Raw genomic sequence first — 16,235 nt, forward strand, 5'->3', positions numbered from 1 at the left:
GTGATGTTTGTGTGATGGTGATGGTTTGATGGTGTGTGTGGTGTGTGATGGTGTTTGTGGTGTGATGGTGAATGGTGGTGGTGATGGTGGTTGTTGATGGTTTTGATGTGTGGTGATGGTGTGTTGATGGTTTGATGATGGTGATGATGTTGGTGGTTGTGTTGTGATGGTGATGGTGATGTGTGGTTGATGTGGTGATGTTGTGATGGTGATGGTGATGGTGATGGTGATGATGTTTGATGATGGTGATGGTGATGATGATGATGTGTGATGATGGTGGTGATGTTTTGGTGGTGATGATGGTGGTGATGGTGATGGTGATGGTGATGGTGATGGTGATTGATGGTGATGTTTGATGGTGATGTTGATGATGGTGATGATGGTGATGTGGTGTTGTTTGTTTTGGTTTGATGGTGATTGATGGTGATGATGGTGTGATGATTTTGATGATTGTTGTGATGGTGATGGTGATGGTGATGGTGATGGTGGTGATGATGATGATGGTGATGGTGATGATGGTGGTGATGGTGGTGGTGATGGTGATGGTGATGATGGTGGTGGTGATGATGGTGGTGGTGGTGGTGATGATGGTGATGGTGGTGATGGTGATGATGGTGATGATGATGATGATGGTGATGGTGATGGTGATGGTGATGGTGATGGTGATGATGGTGATGATGGTGATGGTGATGATGATGGTGATGATGGTGGTGATGATGGTGGTGATGATGGTGGTGATGATGGTGGTGATGGTGATGGTGATGGTGATGGTGATGGTGATGATGATGGTGATGATGGTGATGGTGATGATGGTGATGATGGTGATGATGATGATGATGGTGATGGTGATGGTGGTGATGGTGGTGATGGTGATGGTGATGGTGATGGTGGTGGTGGTGGTGATGGTGATGATGGTGATGATGGTGATGATGGTGATGATGGTGATGATGGTGATGATGGTGATGATGATGTGGTGATGATGATGGTGATGGTGATGGTGATGGTGGTGATGGTGGTGATGGTGATGGTGGTGATGATGGTGATGATGGTGATGGTGATGGTGATGATGGTGGTGATGATGATGGTGATGATGGCTCTCACTGTAGCTCAGACCCTTGGCTCCTGGCAACAACCTCATTAACCTTCTCTGAACCCTTTCCAGCTTGACAATATCATTTCTATAACACGATGCCTAAAACTGAACACAATACTCAAAATGTGGTCTCACCAACGTCTTATGCAACTGCAACATGACCTCCCAAAGTCTACACTCAATACTTTAACTGGTGGCATCTTTAACAGCCTACACACATCAATGGTTATCTATATAGAATCATTTCCTATATTCCATACATCAATGACTTTTCTGAAAATTAAACTTGATCTCTGTTATTTTGTCAAACAAATGTGTAGTTCTAACGTCACAGATGTGTTTGCGTGATTTAGTGCTGAAGAGAAAATGCGCAGGTTGCAAGTTTGCTGCCAACGCTGGTGACTCATGCACTGAGCAATTGGATTGTTGATGTTCTCAAACATCTGTGGCTCAGGAGGAGAACGACAGCTTCAATCCTGTCTGTCGTACTGGGAGTCAGCTCCATTACGTATCTAGATCATTAGTGATAGGAGCAGAATTAGGCCATTCGGCCCATCAAGTCTACTCCGCCATTCAATCATGGCTGATCCATCTCTCCCTCCTAACCCCCTTCTCCCCATAACCCCTGACACCCGTACTAATCAAGAATCTATTTATCCCTGCCTTAAAAATAGAAACATAGAAAATAGGTGTAGGCCATTCGGCCCTTCGAGCCTGCACCGCCATTCATTATGATCATGGCTGATCATCCAACTCAGTATCCCGTACCTGCCTTCTCTCCATACCCCCTGATCCCTTTAGCCACAAGGGCCACATCTAACTCCCTCTTAAATATAGCCAATGAACTGGCCTCAACTACCTTCTGTGGCAGAGAATTCCACAGATTCACCACTCTCTGTGTATATCCACTGACTTGAATATCCACTGACTTGGCCTCCACAGCCGTCTGTGGCAAAGAATTCCAGATTCACCACCCTCTGAGTAAAGAAATTCCTCATCTCCTTCCTAAAGGAACGTCCTTTAATTCTGAGGCTGTGACCTCTAGTCCTAGACTCTCCCACTAGTGGAAACATCCTCTCCACATCCACTCTATCCAGACCTTTCACAGAATTCCACAGACTCACCACTCTCTGTGAGAAAAAGTGTTTCCTCGTCTCTGTTCTAAATGGGTTACTCCTTATTCTTAAACTGTGTGGCCCCTGGTTCTGGACTCCCCCAACATCGGGAACATGTTTCCTGCCTCTAGCGTGTCCAAGCCCTTAACAATCTTATATGTTTCAATGAGATCCCATCTCATCCTTCTAAACTCCAGAGTGTACAAGCCCAGCTGCTCCATTCTCTCGGGAAATATGATGTTTGCTTTCAACACAGTCAACAGCTGCATAAAATCATGAGAGGAATAGATCGGGTAGATACACAGAAATTCTTGCCCAGAGTAGGGGAATCGAGGACCAGAGGAAACAGGTTCAAGGTGAAGGGGAAAAGATTTAATAGGAATCTGAGGGGTAACTTTTTCACACAAAGGGTGGTGGGTGTATGGAACCAGCTGCCAGAGGAAGTAGTTGAGACTGGGACTATCCCAACGTTTAAGAAACAGTTAGACAGGTACATGGATAGGACAGGTTTGGAGATATATGGACCAAACGGGGGCAGGTGGGACTAGTGCAGCTGGGTCATGTTGGCCGGTGTGGGCAAGTTGGGCCGAAGGGCCTGTTTCCGTGCTGTATCTCTCTGTGACTGTAAGACAGTCAGAGTGTACTAACTGTCCATGAGTGGGCTCAGTGGCCATGTAGTGGGGAGGAGGTGGGGGGGGATATGGTGTGGGGGGGGGGTCGTGGATGATCTGGACGCTGGGCAAGGAGAGGGGGGGGGGGGGAGTTGGGGATATTGGAAAATTCAATGTTCATACCATTGTGTTGTGATCTACCCAAGTTCCTCCAGTCTGCGTGTGGCCTCAGTGGCCAATACAATACAATGCGATAGAACTTTATTTATTGGTCAGCCTACAGTCACTTACAAAATTCTTAAGGGGTTGGACAGGCTAGATGCAGGAAGATTGTTCCCGATGTTGGGGAAGTCCAGGACAAGGGGTCACGGCTTAAGGATAGAGAGGAAATCCTTTAAAACCGAGATGATAATAACTTTTTTCACACAGAGAGTGGTGAATCTCTGGAACTCTCTGCCACAGAGGGTAGTCGAGGCCACAGTTCATTGGCTATATTTAAGAGGGAGTTAGATGTGGCCCTTGTGGCTAAGGGGATCAGGGGGTATGGAGAGAAGGCAGGTACGGGATACTGAGTTGGATGATCAGCCATGATCATATTGAATGGCGGTGCAGGCTCGAAGGGCCGAATGGCCTACTCCTGCACCTAATTTCTATGTTTCTATGTTTCTAACCCTTTCTGGCTTAAGTCCTCCCTCCACCACCTCCAGTTTAAATTCCATTTGGAATATTTTGGAAGACCAAGAAACCAAGAACCACAGACAAGGCAAGGAAGGGGAAAGCAGAGTCGTGAAGCTACCAGTGTGGGGGAGAGAATGAGCGAGTGAGTGAAGATACAGGGGCCAGGTGGCTGGGAATGGTAACGCATACATTAAAGAACCAATTCATGCCTAATAAACACTCTCCATTGTTCTTGCAGCTCGCAGTTGCTGAACATTTGGCACTGAATGCAAAGCACAGATTACTCTCAGAGTAATAGAATTAAAATATTGCTATTTACAGAACGACACGTAATAATGTGATTCAGCTCCAAGATCTGCAGCTGAGATTCTGATAATTTGCTTCACCGTAACAAGACAATCTTTCTACACTCGATAGTAAATGTGCATTTGTATCAGCATAGTTTAGAGTCGCTAAAACTAGAGTCACTAAAACTAGAGTCGCTAAAACTAGAGTCACTAAAACTAGAGTCGCTAAAACTAGAGTCGCTAAAACTAGAGTCACTAAAACTAGAGTCGCTAAAACTAGAGTAGCTAAAACTAGTCGCTAAAACTAGAGTCACACAGCTTTCACACAGAAGGCTAGGCAGCACAGTTTTAACTGCAGTCTGGTTTGGATATAGAAACATAGAAACATAGACAATAGGAGCAGGAGTAGGCCATTCGGCCCTTCGAGCCATTTAATATGATCATGGCTGATCATCCAACTCAGTATCCTGTACCTGCCTTCTCTCCATACCCCCTGATGCCTTTAGCCACAAAGGCCACATCTAACTCCCTCTTAAATATAGCCAATGAACTGGCCTCAACTACCTTCTGTGGCAGAGAGTTCCAGAGATTCACCACTCTCTGTGTGAAAAATGTTTTTCTCATCTCGGTCCTAAAAGACTTCCATTGTTGCGGATGGCTTGATTGTATTCATGTATAGTCTTAGACACAACGTGCTGGAATAACTCAGTGGGTCAGGCAGCATCTCTGGGGGAAAGGAACAGGTGATGATTTTTGTATTGTATTGTATTGTATATCTTTATTGTCATTTCCTGAGTATTTGCATACCCAGAGGAAACAAAAAAACGTTGCTCAACCAGTGTCCATTCAGTGTGCATGAAAAATAAATAGAAATAAAAAATACATATATCATGAACAAATTTAACACTCTACTAAACATTCAACAGGCGTTCCGACCGGCAGCGGCACAACAGTGGCTCTGCTGCAGTGTGGGGGTTTGTGCGCGATACTTGGCAGGGGGCAAAGTCCACCTTTCAAGGGAGATGCTAAAAATGCATTTCGTTGTCTCTGTACTGTACACTGACAATGACAATAAATTGAATCATTTCATTTTTTTCATTTTTTTTTTTCATTTAGCAGTCTTATAGCCTGTGGGAAGAAGCTGAGGAGCATCCTGCTGGGACAAGACTTTTGGGACAAGACTACACAAGTATAGCCTTTTCTTTGAAGATTGACACAAAAAGCCGCAGTAACTCAGCGGGTCAGGCAGCATCTCTGGAGAGACGCAATGGGTGACGTTTCGTGGGTCGAGACCCTTCGACAGTCGTCTTTGGTTTGACTGGAGAACGCTTTCCAGTACAGGTGACAATAATAAGCGGAACTATTTCCCATCAGTGTTAAAATGTGGGCAGGAATTTACAATTGTTTTCCGTGCGAAGCTTCTGAATCTTGCCCCCCCCCTTTACTCCCACGGCAGCAGCACTGACCCACAGGGAGGTCACTGTGGCACAGGGGAGGAGTTGCTGCCTTACAGCGCTTGCAGCGCCAGAGACCCGGTCTCCATCCCGACTACAAGTGCTGTCTGTATGGAGTTTTGTTTAAGAAAGAATTGCAGATGCTGGAAAAATCAAAGGTTTTTTTTTCACTCGGGCAGTTTACACCCCAGTGATATGAACATTGACTTCTCCAATTTCAGGTAGTCCCTGTTTTCTCCCTCCTTCCCCTCCCCCCCCCCCCAGCTCTCCCACAGCCCACTGTCTGACCCTTCCTTTTTTCTTCCCCCTGCCCCCCCCACATCAGTCTGAAGAAAGCTCTCAGCCCCAACGTCACCTATTCCTTCGCTCCATAGATGCTGCCTCACCCGCTGAGTTTCTCCAGCATTTTTGTCTACCTTCTGTCTGGAGTTTGTACGTTCTCCCCGTGACCTGCGTGGGTTTTCTCCAGGTGCTCCGGTTTCCTCCCACACTGCAAAGACGTGCAGGTGGATAGATAAATTGGCTTGGTAAATATAAAAATTGTCCCTAATGTGCGTGTAGGATGGTGTTAGTGTGCGGGGATCGCTGGTCGGCACGGACTCGGTGGGCCGAAGGGCCTGTTTCCGCGCTGTATCTCTAAACTAAAACTAAATGCCCAGCGTTCATTGGGCATCGATGGTGAGTGTGAGTAGCGTCTGGTTCATTGGCTGTTCATGGTGACCTGTTTCCGCTCTGTTTCCTGCACAAACCCCATTCACCTTGTTCCCTTTAATGTCCAAATATTCATCACCCCTGCCGTGAATATACTCAGCAATCTGACCCCCCCCCCCCCGTCCTCCCCGCGACAACCCGAGGTCCACACACTCACTGGCCCTGGGTGAACACGTGGCTTTTCCTTCCATGGAGAATCCTCATTTTGAAATCCTTATGTTAGCAATTAGATTTGAAAACTTTCAGAATTTTTATTAACTTTTTAGTTGTTAGTTTATTAACTTAGAAGCTGAATGGCCACAAGATTAGATCAAAATAGTGCGTGTTTGATGGAGAAATATTGGTCATAAATGTAGCTTAATTTTTAAGTGTCGGGACTGAAGAAGGGTCTCGACCCGATACGTCACCTATCCATGTTCTCCACAGATGCTGCCTGACCCGCTGAGTTACTCCAGCACTCTGTGAAACGTCACCTATCCATGTTCTCCACAGATGCTGCCTGACCCGCTGAGTTACTCCAGCACTCTGTGAAACGTCACCTATCCATGTTCTCCACAGATGCTGCCTGACCCGCTGAGTTACTCCAGCACTCTGTGAAACGTCACCTATTCCATCCATGTTCTCCACAGATGCTGCCTGACCCACTGAGTTACTCCAGCACTCTGTGTCTATCTTCGGTTAAAACCAGCATCTGCAGTTCCACCCTTCACAATGAGCGGACAACAGTCTCTCAGCTTTAATCTCAAGTTATTAAAGTGCAGCATTAGATAATTGTCACTCCTGCCTGCGATACTAATTTGTTTCATCTGCTCCATAATTCAACAGAAAAGCTAACAAAATAAATCGCACATAAATTTACAGCAAACAATTTCTGCAAAAGGTAAATAGTATTTATGCTTGAAAATATTGGAAATGTAAAAAGAGTAGAAATACTCAGATGTTTACGAAAGAACTGCAGATGCTGGAAAAATCGAAGGTAGACAAAAAGCTGGAGAAACTCAGCGGGTGAGGCAGCATCTGTGGAGCTGTAGGTGAATGGGAGAAATACTCAGCATCTGTGAAGAAGTGAGTAACAATATAGACAGCAGGCCCTTCTGCCCATCAGACGGCAACGTTCATCGACAACTCCAGTTGTTATCAGGCAACTGAACCATCCTACCACAACTAGAGAGCAGTCTGATTCCTGGGATGTCAGGACTTTCAATTGAAGAAAGACTGGGTAGACTCGGTTTGTACTCGCTAGAATTTAGGAGATTGAGGGGGGATCTTATAGAAACTTACAAAATTCTTAAGGGGTTGGACAGGCTAGATGCAGGAAGATTGTTCCCGATGTTGGGGAAGTCCAGGACAAGGGGTCACAGCTTAAGGATAAGGGGGAAATCTTTTAGGATCGAGATGAGAAGAAATTTTTTCACACAGGGAGTGGTGAATCTGTGGAATTCTCTGCCACCGAAGGTAGTTGAGGCCACAGTTCATTGGCTATATTTAAGAGGGGGTTAGATGTGGCCCTTGTGGCTAAGGGGATCAGGGGGTATGGAGAGAAGGCAGGTACGGGATACTGAGTTGGATGATCAGCCATGATCATATTGAATGGCGGTGCAGGCTCGAAGGGCCGAATGGCCTCTACTCCTGCACCTAATTTCTATGTTTCTATGTTTCTATGTCACGTTCACAAGCTATAGTAGAATTAGGCCATTCAGCCCATCGAGTCCACTCCGCCATTCAACCATGGCTGATCTCTGCCTCCTAATCCCATTTTCATGCCTTCTCTCCATAACCCTTGATACCCATTCTAATCAAGAATGTGTCTATCTCTGCCTTAAACATATCCACTGACTTGGCCTCCACAGCCCTCTGTGGCAATGAGTTCCACAGATTCACCACCCTCTGATTAATGAAGTTCCTCCTCAACACCTTTCTAAAAGAGCGCCCTTTAATTCTGAGGTTGTGACCTCTGGTCCTAGACTCTCCCACCAGTGGAAACATCCTCACCACATCCACTCTATCCAGGCCTTTCATTAGTCTGCACTAGTTCTGACTGGGAGTTAACCCACTCGGTCACAGTGGGAACGTGCAAACTCCACACAGACAGCTCCTGAAGTCGGGACTGGATCCAGGCTGGCTGATGCTGCAGGTATCAGTTCTACCCGCTGCCCCATTGTGCCGCAATATGCGAGACCAGCTATCTATGGCCTGTGGACCACCTCACCTGGACTACCACAGGTGTGCTGTGCTTGGTGGACCACCTCACCTGGACTACCACAGGTGTGCTGTGCTTGGTAGATGTGGACGTGCTTCAGGCAGGTGTGACCCATCGTGCCAGAGTAACGTCCCCTCATCCCAACACTATCATTTTCTATCATTTTCACACCTTACCCTTCCATATCTCCAGACTCCCTCCACCCTGACTCTCAGTCTGAAGATGGGTCTCGACCAGAAACGTCACCCATTCCTTCTCTCCAGAGATGCTGCCTGTCCCGCTGAGTTACTCCAGCATTTTTTTTCTCTCTTCAGTGTAAACCAGCATCTGCAGTTCCTTCCACACAGACACTGATCTCTCAGCTTCATTACCAACAGCTCAGTATTACTAAACTCGCATCTTTGGACCAGCTGATATGGTGATTAATATGCCTGAGGCTTCTTGCATTGAAGGAGTATTTATTATCGAGATTCACAAGAGTTTCATTATCATTTTGCCAGCAACGGAACAGTAAAATTCTTAATCATTGCAGCTCTACGGGCACATAAACACAATAACACAGTAAGCTAACAACATCGTCAATTATACAATAAATTAATAACTCTTATTGCTGGGTTTCCTGCAGGTGAGCAGGCGTGTATATACAATGCACACACATACAGTAACATATAACAAACAAATATAACATTCATTAATAACCCGAATACTAAGTAACCATAATAGTGATAGCAATGTCGGTGGTGCAGCCACAGACACAGTCCACAGACAATCACAGTTGCTGAGGTCAGTGTTGTGCAGTGTTCAACAGCCTGATGGTTGTTGGGAAGAAGCTGGTCTTGAACCTGGGGGTCACGGTTTTCAGGCTCCTGGACCTTATTCCCCGTGGTAGCAGCGAGATGAGAGGGTGGGTCAGGGTGGTCTGGGTCAGTGGGAGTGTGGGTCTTTGATGATTTTGGCATCGTACATTTCAGGTTCAGCGGATGGTCTGGGTTTTTGGCAAGAGGCCTGGGCCGAGGCCTGGGTTTTGGCAAGAGGCCTGGGCCTGGGTTTTTGGCAAGAGGCCTGGGCCTGGGTTTTTGGCAAGAGGCCTGGGCCTGGGTTTTTGGCAAGAGGCCTGGGCCTGGGCCTGGGTTTTGGCAAGAGGCCTGGGCCTGGGTTTTTGGCAAGAGGCCTGGGCCTGGGTTTTTGGCAAGAGGCCTGGGCCTGGGTTTTTGGCAAGAGGCCTGGGCCTAGGCCTGGGTTTTTGGCAAGAAGTCTGGGCCTGTGTTTTTGGCAAGCCTGGGCCTGGGCCTGGGCTTTTGGCGATAGGTCTGGGCCTGGGTTTTTGGCAAGAGGCCTGAGTTGTTGGCAAGAGGCCTAGGCCTGGGCCTGGATTTTTGGCAAGAAGTCTGGGCCTGGGCCTTTGGCAAGAGGCCTGGGCCTGGGTTTTTGGCAAGCCTGGGCCTGGGTTTAGAGGTGGGAGGTGCAGCAAAGTGGGGGAATGGAGGATGTTGAGTTGGCCATGCTGGGTGGTCAGTATGAAGGCAGGAATGTTCACACTCAGTCTTGTGTCAGCCAAGGTGGTGATTTAATTTCCCACTCAATTCACTACAGATTACAGACTGAGCGAGAGAGAGATGGTTTCCCTGCTGGCTCTGGATTGATGTGAAGAGTAAGGTGTTGTGGACGTGGCATCTTCCACCACTGGTGATGAAGGTTCGTTCCCCGTACAGTGTGCGCTTGGGTCATTCCCCGACTGGTCACTTTGTCCACTAGCAGCACCAGTGAGAACAGACTCTGGTGTTGTCAGCATCATGTGTAATACTGCTGTACTGACTCCAGCCCAGTGAGTGGACATCTCTCTCCAGCTCCCTGCAGCAGAATGATGTCATATTTGCTCAGTCGACCAATGTCCATGTGTCCGTGAATCGCCTGGGCTGGAGATTGCCCACACTTGCCCGGTGTAGAGGAGGCGGCTGTTGGGCAGTGGCTGAGAGGAAACTGGGCACCTCGTCCCACCTTTAGTTAGATGTATATTCCTCGTACTTGGAACACAGACACTGCTGCCAAACCTGGTGCCTGGTGGATGCATGCACGTCTCCATGAGAAATAAATATCATCTGAACGCTCCCACCTGTGACTAACCGAGGGCACGTGGAGATTCACAAAGTGGCATCAAGTTGGCAACAATACGAAGCTGAGCGCCACATTTTCCACACAGAGGGTGGTGGGTGTATGGAACGAGCTGCCGGAGGAGGTAGTTGAGGCTGGGACTGTCTTGGACAGAGACACTTGGACAGGTACATGGATTGGACAGGTTTAGAGGGATATGGGTCAAACACAGGCAGGTGGGACTAGTGTAGATGGGTCATGTTGGTCGGGGTGGGACTAGTGTAGATGGGGCATGTTGGTCGGGGGTGGGACTAGTGTAGATGGGGCATGTTGGTCGGGGGTGGGACTAGTGTAGATGGGGCATGTTGATGGGGGTGGGACTAGTGTAGATGGGGCATGAGTGTGGACTAGCGGTGGGACTAGTGTAGACGGGGCATGTTGGTCGGGGTGGAACTAATGTAGATGGGGCATGTTGGTCGGGGTGGGACTAGTGTAGATGGGGCATGTTGGTCGGGGTGGGACTAGTGTAGACGGGGCATGTTGGTCAGGGTGGGACTAGTGTAGATGGGGCATGTTGGTCGGGGTGGGACTAGTGTAGATGGGGCATGTTGGTCGGGGTGGGACTAGTGTAGATGGGGCATGTTGGTCGGGGTGGGACTAGTGTAGATGGGGCATGTTGGTCGGGGTGGGACTAGTGTAGATGGGGCATGTTGGTCGGGGTGGGACTAGTGTGGATGGGGCATGTTGGTCGGGGTGGGACTAGTGTAGATGGGGCATGTTGGTCGGGGGGGGGTAGGACTAGTGTAGATGGGGCATGTTGGTCGGGGTGGGACTAGTGTAGCTGGGGCATGCTGTCGGGGTGGGACGTGTAGATGGGGCATGTTGGTCGGGGTGGAACTAATGTAGATGGGGCATGTTGGTCGGGGTGGGACTAGTGTAGATGGGGCATGTTGGTCGGGGTGGAACTAATGTAGATGGGGCATGTTGGTCGGGGGGTGGGACTAGTGTAGACAGGGCATGTTGGTCGGGGTGGGACTAGTGTAGATGGGGCATGTTGGTCGGGGTGGGACTAGTGTAGACGGGGCATGTTGGTCGGGGTGGGACTAGTGTAGATGGGGCATGTTGGTCGGGGTGGGACTAGTGTAGATGGGGCATGTTGGTCGGGGTGGAACTAGGACTAGTGTAGACGGGGCATGTTGGTCGGGCTGGGACTAGTGTAGATGGGGCATGTTGGTCGGGGTGGGACTAGTGTAGGTTGGGGCATGTTGCCGGAGATGCGCATGTTTTCCGGCCCGCATATCCGGTCACTCTGCAGCCTACCATCGATGGAGCTGGAGGTCTCCTCGGACTGACTTGAGCCCCACGGCGGGGCTTGTACATAATATCGGAGTTGATCCATTGCCTGGGATCGCTCCAACTGCAGCCTGCGGACTTTACCATCAAGAGCTCGCAGTCTCGGTAGAGGCTAGTTGGGAGTTCAACGTGGCAGAGTTTTGACCAACCCCGACCCAGTGGGGGAGGTGACATCCCCCCCGATGCAGGAGCTGATTGCCCCGATGCGGAGGGCCAAAACGCCGCCGGCTACGGAAGTCAAGATCGTCCCGTCAACGTAAGGCTCGAGGCCCCCTGACTGCGGGAGAACAAAGAAGGGAAGAGATTTGAACTTTGTTTTGCCTTCCATCACAGTGAGGAATGTGGAGGAGTCACTGTGGTGGATGTTGATGTTCAAATGTGTTTTGTGTGTTCTGTTGCTTTTTATTTGTATGACTGACTTGCCAAATCAAACCCCTTGTATGTTGCAAAACATACTTGGCTTATAAAGTATTATTGTAATTGTTTCATCTATCTGCATATATTCAGTATCTCCACTTACCCTTGCTTCACCTACCTGCTGTGTATTCTCCCAGTCAGCGCAGGGCCCCAGAGTGAACGCGTACCACACGTCCCCACCTGTCCGTTGGTTCAGAAACCTTGAAGCAGCATCCATCCATCCATCCTGTGGGCGATCACTCCTCGATGAAGACCACTCACTGCAGGATGAAGCAAGCACACACACACACAGAGAGCATCAAAACTGGAGTGGAATCTGAGGTGGTGCCATAACAATAAAACACGCTGGTGTAACAGCACAGTGAGTGAGTGGGTGAGTGAGTAAGTGAGTGAGTGAGTGAGTGAGTGAGTGAGTGAGTGAGTGAGTGAGTGAGTGAGTGAGTGAGTGAGTGAGTGAGTGAGTGAGTGAGTGAGTGAGTGAGTGAGTGAGTGGGGAAGGGGCTCGAGAAGTGGCAGCACCTTTAGGATGCCATGTGGAAGCGGTGATTGGTTCAGGAAACAGATAGCCAGCAGTGGGGTCCTCAGTCTGTGCGTGAATATTGAAAATAATGGTGCTACAGTTCCACAACTCGATACACCTGCATTCATTCCACCTCTCTTTCCCAAAGGCCCTTCTTTTATACTTCCCTTCCACTCAGGATTGTTTGGAACATCATTAGTGATAGGAGGAGATTTAGGCCATTCGGCCCATCCAGTCTACTCTACCATTCAATCATGTCTGATCTCTTGACATTGTCCATGGATTGTTTGCATGAGTTGATGTCTAGGACCAGAGGTCACAGCCTCAGAATTAAAGGACATTCCTTTAGAAAAGAGGTTGAATTTCTTTAGTCAGAGGGTGGTGAATCTGTGGAATTCATAACTCAGCGGGTCAGGCAGCATCTGTGGAGAACATGGATAGGTGACGTTTCACAGAGTGCTGGAGTAACTCAGTGGGTCAGGCAGCATCTGTGGAGAACATGGATAGGTGATGTTTCACAGAGTGCTGGAGTAACTCAGCGGGTCAGGCAGCATCTGTGGAGAACATGGATAGGTGACGTTTCACAGAGTGCTGGAGTAACTCAGCGGGTCAGGCAGCATCTGTGGAGAACATGGATAGGTGACGTTTCACAGAGTGCTGGAGTAACTCAGCGGGTCAGGCAGCATCTGTGGAGAACATGGATAGGTGACGTTTCACAGAGTGCTGGAGTAACTCAGCGGGTCAGGCAGCATCTGTGGAGAACATGGATAGGTGACGTTTCACAGAGTGCTGGAGTAACTCAGTGAGTCAGGCAGCATCTGTGGAGAACATGGATAGGTGACGATTGGCTGAGATTAGCTTAGATGGGGCTTCATGGGCAAGTTGACGACTTTATCCTTCCATCCATGTTTGAAGTGGACTGTTATATCACAGTGTTACAATCTTCCGATCTCCATCTCCAAAGAACATGGGCCGGTGATGCTTTGGGTCGGAACCCTTTGAAGGGACTCGGGCCAAACGCAGGCAAATGGGAATAGTTTAATTGGGGGCAGCATGGAGGAGTAGGGCCGAAGGGCCTGTCTCCGTGCTGTACGACTCTGTGATATGTGAGTTGGGATTCACACACTGAACGGACCCGACCGAGTTGAGATGGCTGCTGCTGCCGGCAGCTTTGCTGCATTGTAAAGCCAAAGGCTGCTGCAGTCCGATCCCTGGCCAAATATAAATGTCATTAATGTAATGTGCCGGCTAGCCTGGCCAAGCACGACATTGCCGCTTACACTGGCATTCGTAAACCTGCAGGAATGTTACAAGATTCTACTCCAGATTAAGCTGCTACCAGATAACAATCACAATGAGGTTTAAAGGACAGTATTAAATATCACAATAATTACAAACCAATCCTTCAGGGATAACATTTTGTAGCTGCTCTCATGGAGAGATTGATCAGAGACAAAATACACTGTGAGGGCTGGTGTATCTGACTAACAGCATCATCATTCATTCTCATTAACCCTTCAATAGTCCATCACCACAAGGCTCACATAAACACAATCCCTTTTATAAAGCATCCTCATTACATCACTCTCTGTCACAGTTATATTGATATTAATTGGGACCTGAATGGGGGAACATTTCTTCATCCCAACTTTCTAAACCTTTGACAAACACCAGACCACAAAAACGTGCAGGAAGGAACTGCAGGTGCTGGATTACACTGATAAAAGACACAGAGTGCTGGAGTAACTCAGCGGGTCAGGCAGCATCTGTGGAGAACATGGATAGGTGACGTTTCACAGAGTGCTGGAGTAACTCAGCGGGTGCAGCAGCATCTATGGAGCTAAGGAAATAGGTAACGTTTTGGGTCGAAACCCTTCCGGGTTTCGGCCCGAAACGTTGCCTATTTCCAGAAGGGTTTCGGCCTGAAACGTTGCCTATTTCCTTCGCTCCATAGATGCTGCTGCACCATAACTCAGCGGGTCAGGCAGCATCTGTGGAGAACATGGATAGGTGACGTTTCACAGAGTGCTGGAGTAACTCAGCGGGACAGGCAGCATCTGTGGAGGGAATGGACAGATGACATTTTGTGTGGGAATCCGTCTTCAGACATCTGACTGCAGCTGACATGAAACGCCATCTGTCTGAAAAAGGGTCTCTCGACCCCAAGTGTCTCCTCCCTCCGCAGCTGTGGCCTACCCCACTGAGTTCCTCCAGCACTTTGCGTTTTCCTCAAGATCCCAGCACTTGCAGTTCAAGAGACAAGAGACATTTATTGTCACGTGAATCAATTGCCTCGACAGCAGTGGGGCCTCCTCGCAGTCGATGAGCGTGGGGGGGGGGGGGGGGGGGGAGGGGAATACAATAGGGGCCCGGTGTGGGGAGAGGGAGAGGGAGGGGGGGGGCACTCTAGTTTAGAATCCTCTGCCCAGGGGATGTTTGTTCGTTTGTTCCGGTGAAGGCAATAAACAGCAGACAACAGGTGCAGGAGGAGGCCATTCAGCCCTTCGAGCCAGCACCGCCATTCAATGTGATCATGGCTGATCATCCCCAATCAGTACCCCATTCCTGCCTTCTCCCCATATCCCCTGACTCCACTATCTTTCAGATTCAGATTCAGATTCAATTTTAATTGTCATTGTCAGTGTACAGTACAGAGACAACGAAATGCATTCTTATTTCCATCTTTAAGAGCCCTATCTAGCTCTCTCTTGAAAATACCCAGAGAACCGGCCTCCACCGCCCTCTGAGGCAGAGAATTCCACACACTCGCCACTCTCTGTGAGAAAAAGTGTTTCCCCGTCTCCGTTCTAAATGGCTTTTACCCCTTATTCTTAAACTGTGTGGCCCCTGGTTCTGGACTCCCCCAACATCGGGAACATGTTTCCTGCCTCTAGTGTGTCCAAACCCTTAATAATCTTATATGTTTCAACAAGATCCCCTCTCATCCCTCTAAACTCCAGAGTGTACAAGCCCAGCCGCTCCATTCTCGCAGCATATGACAGTCCCGCCATCCCGGGAATTAACCTGGTGAACCTATGCTGTGGAGCGCTGTGCTCTAAGGTCTCGAGTCACATTCACATTGACTGCCTCGGCATTACTGCAGTCACAGTTTCACCGTTAGTGATTAATTAAAATCACTTCAACTTTAAGTACTTGCTCATAGTGATACTGTACAGCTACACGCTTCTCTGAACCCACACAAGATTTTTAGGAAAACTGTCTAATTCATCAACAAGACACCAGTTCCGCGAAGAGAACATAATGATCTATTGAAAGACAGTTGTAAACTCTGCGTACAATCCTAATTCAATGGAGAATTTTGCAGGGATATGAGCTTCAATTAAGCTGTGTAAGTAAGTACCAATTAGCACAGCTTTGTGTTCAGTTCAAAAATATTGATTCTCTGTGTTACTGAGACACGGTTAGATACAAGAGTCTCAAAGGAGGACAGCAAGAGTTTCTATGGATATAACAAAACGGGTGGCAAAGGTTACGGGGTGAAGGCAGGAAAATGGGATTAGGAGGCAGAGATCAGCCAGGATCAAATGGTGTAGACTCGATGGGCCGAATGGCCTAAGTCTACTCCTATAACATGATCTCGTGAACAGTTACATTATCAGAGACATGGCTTGTATACAATTGGACAGCAGCACTCAAGAGTCTTGCTCGTAAGGTCGTAAGGGATAGGAAAAGAATTAGGCCATT

The sequence above is a fragment of the Leucoraja erinacea genome, chromosome 11 (assembly GCF_028641065.1).
Source record: "Leucoraja erinacea ecotype New England chromosome 11, Leri_hhj_1, whole genome shotgun sequence".
In the NCBI taxonomy this organism is placed as follows: domain Eukaryota; kingdom Metazoa; phylum Chordata; class Chondrichthyes; order Rajiformes; family Rajidae; genus Leucoraja; species Leucoraja erinaceus.